The 8825-nt window shown below is 34.5% G+C and overlaps 1 long non-coding RNA gene across 1 annotated transcript; it reads left to right on the forward strand.

Moving 5' to 3' along the window:
• Window positions 1-2869: 2869 nt before the first annotated feature.
• LOC127861408 (uncharacterized) lies at window positions 2870-8185 on the forward strand. Its single transcript, XR_008040207.1, has 3 exons — window positions 2870-3010; window positions 6916-7092; window positions 7815-8185. It is a non-coding gene; the product is annotated as an uncharacterized LOC127861408 (long non-coding RNA).
• Window positions 8186-8825: the final 640 nt, after the last annotated feature.

Here is an 8825-nt window from a genome sequence, read left to right on the forward strand (position 1 = left end):
AAAATTGCCATAAAAGCTTTATTTATGATTAGATTTGATTGATACTTTGACAAAACTACTCTTACCTGACACACCACAATAGACTCCACCCAAACCATCCCCCGTGCCCTCCCCCCCCGAATCCCCCCTAATTTTTTTTTAAAGATCATCTCACAAAGGACCACCACACCCTCACACTTTACCCCCCCCCCCCCACCCCCCCAATTTTTTTTGAAACGGTTTAAAAACACAAATATTTATTTATTTTTATTATTTAATGTTAGAAATACCGTCCAACCATCGCACCCAAGAATCCCCCCCACCCCCCCTCCCCCCACCCGAATCCCCCCTCATTTTTTTTAAGATCATCTCACAAATGACCACCACACCCTCACACTATACCCAACCCACCCCAACCCCCCCCCCCTCCCAATTTTTTTGAAACGGTAAAAAAACACAAATATTTATTTTTATTATTTTATGTTTGAAATACCGTCCAACCATCGTACCCAAGAACCCCCCCCCCCCCCAAATTTGTTTTTGATTTTTTGCAATTTTTTTTCGCATTTTTGGAAAATAATGTTAAAAATGTCCACACCCCCACACTATACACCCCTCTTCACTCCACCCCTCCCTCCTTTGTGATTGAAAATGAGAGTCCCTTCACCTTTAAAAAGAAAATAGATGAGCGGTCTGCACCCGCAAGGTGTGGGCTGCCATAGAACTGACTTGACTGACTTGACTGGCTCGCCTGTGATTGACCGTGAAGAATCGTCACTGGCGATGCTTGGGCGTTTTGCGCCATTTTTTTCCCTTTGTTGCGAATCTTGAGAGGGGTTAACGTTTCCTGGTCATAAATAATCACCCAATTGTTCACTACAAACACATTTTATTCACGATCACACGTTTAATTCCATGAACTTTTTCGATGTATTTTGACTCTGATTTTTTTTTATTCCGCCATGTTCACGCATGCGAAAATTGAAAATAAAACGGTAATGAATAATACACAATATAAATGAAATATAAAATTGATACATTTTCATATTTCTAAATTGTTTAGTGTAAAACAGCCGTCTGTTGAATAATATGTTTATAAACTGATTCATGTAAACGGCAATACCTTTACTAAATTGAATTACAACCAGTCAACAGTGTCATCCTGACTGGAAATAAGCGATTGTGGAATAAATCTTTCCGCATTACACAAGTGCTCATAAAGTTACATAACTCGTAACAATCCCGTGACCAGTTCACTTGCGTAAGTAAACGAGACCGCACTACCACACCTGGATACGACATTTGAGGTCAAAAATGGTTTGGATCTATAAAAAAAACATGGCCGCCAGGGGGGGGTCTTTTTTCTTTTATTTATATAGTAAAAAAGCTGGTGAACACTCTAGAAGTCACATTTTTTTACTTAATCATCATAACATTTTGTCAAAGCATTAGTTATGTGGATGTCTCGGACGAGTTTGAAAATGGTCGTGATAAGTGAAAAAAACATAGGCACCAGGCAGTGGGGCAGTTTTCTTTATATGTATATAGTGGAAACATGTGAACAGTCTAGAAGACATTATCTTCATGAAATTTAGACATATCTTGGAAGAGTTAAAAAATGGTTCAGCTCTGTTAAAAAAACATGGCCGCCAGGGGGCCATTTGTTTTTCATTCTTCATGAAACTTGGTTAGAACATTTGTTTCATTGATATATTGGGCTGCAAAGAACAGGTCATTTCTTTTTATCTCAGGAGAGCGACTTTGGGCCTTTCAGGCCCTCTTGTTCATATATGTACGTCCTTTATTTCGTCCTTTCGTTTTTCCTTCAGTGACACTTCTCGATTCCGAGCTAGATCTTATACACTTTTGATCCGAATTTGATAACATTTACCATGCAGCTTTGTTATAGTGTGGATGTGCGAAAATGCGCATCGTTGTTTTTGTTTTGTTTTTTTGAAAGCTATTGCCTTTTGATTATAAATATGTCACATTCAAATGAAAGTGTTATATCCGTGCGATATTTAACTTAATACAGTATCATAATAAGGTTGACCTTAAGTATATTTTCAGCTTGTTATGTCAAATGACAAGGGATATATCGCTTTTTAAGAATGTTCCGTTTCAACTTGAGATCTGGGACATGTATGATGTCAAATGGATTTTCCCTATACTAGGTTACCTCCCACGCGTTGTACACACTATTATCACGAATACGTCCTTACCAACGGATAAAAATAAACTGCTTTTTTATAAGTCATGCATTTCAATTATTTGACCTTTGATAAATAAAAATGAATCAATTAGATCTATCTATTTATGGAGTTCATACATATGCTGACTTCGATATGTACCTTTAACGTTCTACCTACTCACAAAAGGAAAAGGAAATATAGTTCGCTTTTTTGCACGGCGATCCTTTGAGTAAATTTTTTATATTTATGAAGTTTATTTATTGCAATCCAATAACTAAGATTTTTCTATTTATGAAGTTTGTTTATTGCAATCCAATGACTGAGAATTTTCTATTTATGAAGTTTCCATATGATACCTTTGTTAGTTTTCGAGATTTGCAACGGACCAAAAAAAAACTAACTTACGGCCTGACGGACGGACGGCAAAACAGACTTTCTGATTTCCAATCATACTTTGTTGGGTCACCACAAACTATGCCCTTCAGGAATGCGTTTTCTCCGATTAATATTAAATACTTTTAAGAGCACTTCGGTTATCTCAACACTAACATGCATGTTCATAACACGCATCCGCAATTCGAAAGTGTTTGCTACTGTGCGAATCAAAATACAAAATATTTGTTGTTGCATATATCAAGTTTTCAACTGATAAATTGGACCAAATCAATCGTTAATCTTGGACATAGCAACATCGACTGTTCTTTTTTTAAGTGTTTGTAGCCAGTTAGTGTTTGTCAAGCTGTTTATGAGTGTGCACTATTCCTATAATAAAGCAGCGACAAGACTATTTACACATGGATCGGGCTTTTGTAGCTGTTTTGATGTTTTGCCTCGTATACGTAGGTATACATTTATGTTATACAGATGCCATTCATTATTACAAAAAATGCTGTTGCAAATCGATATGTATTCTCCTAATTTGGGTCATACAGATTTTTGCCGTTGTTCGTCCATCGGTCGTCTGGCTGTCCGACATTTCTGAGTCGAGCGTAACTCGAAAAGTATTGCAATTAGAGTCTTAAAAATAAGACACATGTTGGTTCATTATTAGCGACATCAGTAGTCTTGAGACCAGAGTGGAATATAGTGCGTGAGGGCAGCTGGGTCCTACAAACACGTGTATTTTTTTTTACAAACAACGCGACATAAATGCGGCGAAATTTGATAACAAAAAAGCAATGAAAAAACATTGCTCATTAATTTGCATCTTTTGTCAGTGTGTCGTAGATTTTGGGAAAAAAATAGTGGAAATACGTAAAATCCTAAAACGCTTAAGGTAAATTTAAAGTTTCACATAATTTGCATTTTTGTCTTAAATTAACATGTTTTCGTATACTTAAAGAAATTGAACTTAATATATTTAAAAATTTGTTTGTGATTTTATAATGCATATATTTGGGATTGACAATCAATTAAAGCAGTATGTCAGCGATTCATAACCACCAGTTTCATCTTCATCATCACAAACCATGTTTTATTTTATACCTTTTATTTATCATGAACATCATCGTCGTCAGCAACATCATAACTAATGTATTTATTCTTACCGTTTGTATTAAAGGGATCTTTTCACGTTCTGGTAAATTGACAAAATTGAAAAAAGTTGTTTCAGATTCGCAAATTTTCGTTTTAGTTAGGATATTTGTTTTACTGTTTAGTAATACTGAACATTTATCATGGTCCAATATAGCCATTATATGCATCTTTTGACGATTTAAAACCCTGAAAATTATAAAGCGTTGCAACGCGAAACGATTGAATAATTTGGAGAGTTCTGTTGTTGTCGTTTAATTTTGTGAACTTACGAAGTTTGCTTATATATACCCGATAGTATAAAATACGTCTCGCATACATACTTGGCAGGTTGGCCGAGCGGGCTAATTGGTTTGTATACTCCAGGACTCCGGGGGTCACTGGTTCGAGCCCCGTTGCGGTATACTTTTTTCCTTTTTTAAATTTTATTCTTGATTTTTACTGGAGCTTTTTAGAAAAAAATGTTTACATTTATCAATATAAAGCATTTAATGACAAACTTCAAAACATTCCAAAATCTGTGAAAAGGCCCCTTTAATATTCAACTTAGCACCATTTTACAATTAACAAACGGCAACTGAGTGGAGTTTACAAGTTAAATCTTCAGCTATCTTTTAGCATTATAGTTATGATGAGTTCCAAAGTAGTATGAAACGAATATGTTTAGTAATAAAATATATACCGTGAGAGTATAAAGAAATATAATTTAATACACGAGTGGGCAGATGTGAAGTGGCAACGGACGTGAACTTTTTCAGAAAGGTCTTATCATCAAGTGACAATTGGCTTAAAAATAAGCAGCCAACAGTCTATCGAGAGAACATTTATCATAGATGTTTTTATTGAATGGTATGCACACAATACATCAATAAAATGCAATCTTAACGACACCGCTTTATGCGTTAACTCCAGCTATTTGAGCAAATTGCCATGTAAATAGAGTCCAAGAAACGGTACCAACCGGTATCAACATAAGATTTGTATACAATGGCAAACATTTATTTGTACGTTCAGTCGAAGTTCATTCATTTATCCAAGACATGTACACTGTTGTACAGATTTGTCAATAACTTAGATACACATTTTTGTTAATAGCGCTTTAAATAAGTTGGTCGTTATGAATTTGCCTATAGTGAACAACACCTGTATTATGGTACACTTGACAATAAATATTTTTGTTAAATAAATCTAGTTAATATCCATGTATTGTTTCCATATTCAGAAAATACAATTTTGATATTTAAATTATATACGAAGACGAAGCTATCCCCTATAGTTTGAAGACGGCGTTACTCCCTACTAGTATGACGACCTCTTTCCGGACGGGCCACAAGTGTTATCACGCAGCAAAACAAAGTGTCCACAAGGAACCACATGCGTGTCCGATGGGTTTTTCACGTACTGTAAATGTTCGGCGGGGAAAGTTGGTTAGAATCCAATATGCAGTTACACAGAGCATATCAAACAATGTCGTGTTGTTCCTCGTTTTTGGGTATTTAAGATAAACACAAAGTTTGGCCTTTTCCAACCGCGGCTTCGTTTTAAATTTGTCTCCTAAAGTGACTTGTTTACAGTTTCGTAAAATTACTATTTTCAAAACAATTATCATATATTCAAAAATAATTTATGCTAAATGGTTAAAATAAGAAAATAAGTGCTAATGACTAATCAAAGTGTTAAAAATAAGGGTAAATTAACGGATAATAATCATTTGAAACCTGAAAAAAATGTTTGGCCATTAAACACGAAAGGCTGCGTGGCGCAGTGGTGGTGCTTTGAGTATTGCTTCAATAAGATCCGGGTTCGAATCCCGAGGACTGAAATATTGTATATAATATAGAGGATATTTGTTGGATTCGGTTATCGATTTTAATTCACAAGTGATCATTGTCATAGAAAATTATATTTTCACGAGTGGCGCAGCCACGAGTGAAAAAATATATTTTCTATGATCACGAGTGAATTAAAATCGATATTTCACCGAAACCAACACATTTTCTTTTTATTTAATGCTTTTTGTAACCGTTTATATACATTGTTAAAGAGTTTAACTAAAGAATTTCGCTGGGATCATGACTTCATTTCGTAAAAAATAACGTCATTTTACAATAAAAACAGTGAATATTATCGATAATTTTCACTGATAATTTTCACGGTTTGAAACAGTGAAATTATCGGTTTTAATTTACTGATATTTCTCAATAAACAAATGAATGTGCTTATTGCTTATATATTGTCAGTTATGTATATGTAACGATGAACTGGAAATGTTCAAGTTATATGAATAAACGTTCTGCTCTGTTCTGTAATGAACCACCGGAAAGCATAAAATAAACTATTTTTCTTGCTACTTTAATTAATGAACAATATTAAAACACTTTATAATTATTTGTTAATATATTTATTGACATTTTTCAAAATAAAAAATACGAAAATCTGTGATCAAGTTCCTTAAAGCTTTTTGATAAGGACGACATGTAGTTCATACTCGTTTTAATATCATTAAATCATGCCTCTGAAAGTTACGGATGGTGCTCCGGTTATTAGATAACTATTGAGCTGTCAAATGGTTATTCAATTTAAATATTTTATCATGTATTGCTATTTAATTTTAATCGTATTGCTATGTGTTTGATTTTTATTTATGAATATCTGGGCTATCAGTAAAGTTTGAAGCTCATTTTAACCGGTCTAAACACTCAATGTCTTTCATCGACAGTTCTAATGCGGTGATCTCGGTTTTGTTCGTTGTTGTGTGCTTGTTATGTACGTGCGTGTCTTGTCTGCTACATTTGGTTTCTACCTTAATGTTTAGCAATTAGTTTCGGGCCACAAATAAAGGGCGACATTGTATTATGAGGTTTCTCTACTGCTAGTCAAGATTCACTTTCTGCGTATTTATTTTATTTATTTTTTAAAACAAAACTATAGCATGGCTAATCCAGTTTAATTTTGTTTACCGATTTAAACATCATGATCTTCATAATAAATATATATAAAACCTATCGGTATAGAACTAATTGAATGACCTTTCAAACCATAAGATATGTGACCGGGCTCGAAATCGTTATTTGCGGATTTCTAGTCTTTTGCTTTTCCATTAAATAGCATTTTACCAGCTTTTTACGATAAAACACCGAGAGTCTTTACTTATTTTAAGATATGTATGATTTTATTTATATTTTCATTTTATTTGAAAACAATATTTAAGGAGTAAACTGCGACAAGGATTATCCATGCCTGGAGACGAAGGAAAACTGTCCGCCTGGGATGACCTGCTTCGGCCCAAACGTGTTCTGTGAAGGGGCCACCGGTATCCCATACTGCACCAACTGCATCGTGGGCTACATGGGCGATGGATGTAATGGAGACGTGGATGAATGTACAGGTTGTTATATGCAGATGAAAAGTAATCACATAAGATCTAATATAGCTCGGAGCCTTCCAAGACATGATCACTTGGCCCTAACATGTTGCACTTAACAGGTTCATGATAACTGTTAATCTCATTAAATATTTTTTTCTCGGACTGACTTTAATATACATTTTGTTGACTGGATCGGACGCTTTGATTAAATTATGAATCTTTGCGTTCTATTCGATCATTGAACATAGAGTTCACCTAAGGCTTTATTCTGATATTGATATGCACAGATGATTCTAGTGAAATCGCACAATTGAGTTTTATAGGAATCGCATCTACATTCAAACGCCCATCCAGATATTTTCTGAACTCCGACGACTGCCTACAAACCTTTCTTGTCTGCCAACGAATTAGAGAGTGTAAGTTTCAAAAGCCGCCAAGAACTATAGCATAATCCCAGTCAACCAAATATATCGATACATCTCTGTAAACCTTTCTGTCACAAAATACGAGCGAACGGTCCATGATTTTGAAAATTCAAAATTGAGCTGTCGAAATTGACATATTAGTTCATTTTAATATAAAAAATCTCTTATACTGCTATCATAACAAAGATTGCATAATATTGCCACGGCCACCGATCACTCTTGCATGACATCAACTGTTGGCTATGAGTACCTTCATGACCGTTTGCTTGTTTAATAGGATCACTCTATACTATATTCCACAATTCAATCTCTTTCCAGAGTACTTTGAGGACGTCTGCAACAACATCGGGGACTGTACGAATACCATTTGCGGCTTTTATTGTAGTTGTTTCGAGGGATTTATTGGTACAGTACCATATTGGAAAAAAGTCTTCTTGGTCCTACTAAAACATACTGAGTTATATTTAACCTTATAAATTTAAAGCAGTTGTAGCGGTATTTCACATTCAACTTTTGAACATCAAGCTCAAAGTATGTTCATTTAATGTTCTACCTTGCAGTCCATTGTTTATGCCCATACATTTGTTGTTGTTTAATATCATTTATATGCCGTATCTAACGCTGCAAATTTAATGTTTGTATTTATTGCAGTATATTTCTATCTATATCTTCTATATATTCTTTTTTGGTTTCGCTGAGATAAATATGTGTATTTACATTATATTGCGTAGTCATTCAATATGTGTGTGACAAAATGATGATTTTATGTTACACACGTTCATATTTGTATTGCAAACTATATGAGTTTACTGTATATTGACATATAAATATTTGAAACAAAATATTTATATCCGATAAATCATATTATGGCAGTAAAATTTATGTTTGTTGTTCTAAATGTGTAGAAATGTTTGCAATATTTCCATATTAATGTGTGTCAAATTCAGACATTGGTGTTGTAAAATGTTCATAATGTGATATATTTAAAATGAGGTCAATCTATTTTTGTCGCACTGTTATGTCGTTCCGTCGGGTCACTTGCTGTTCGATGTCTAGATAGCAAGGAAACTCGATACTAGGGACCGAATTCATGATGCGAAATTACGATGCCAAATCATGCCCGGAATTAATATTAAGCTTTTTCATCGTAATTCCGTTCCTTCGCATCGTGGTGTCGCGTTCTCGTCATTGTTTATCTTACAGTGACAATGAGAAACCCCGCATCGGAATCTTCGATACAAGCGTACATGCATGCATATTTCCTTTTGCATCAAACTTTATCGAACATAAACAGTATTAACTGTTTTTTTTTGCCAAAGCCATATCGAG

The sequence above is a fragment of the Dreissena polymorpha genome, chromosome 16 (assembly GCF_020536995.1).
Source record: "Dreissena polymorpha isolate Duluth1 chromosome 16, UMN_Dpol_1.0, whole genome shotgun sequence".
NCBI classification, from domain to species: Eukaryota; Metazoa; Mollusca; class Bivalvia; order Myida; family Dreissenidae; genus Dreissena; species Dreissena polymorpha.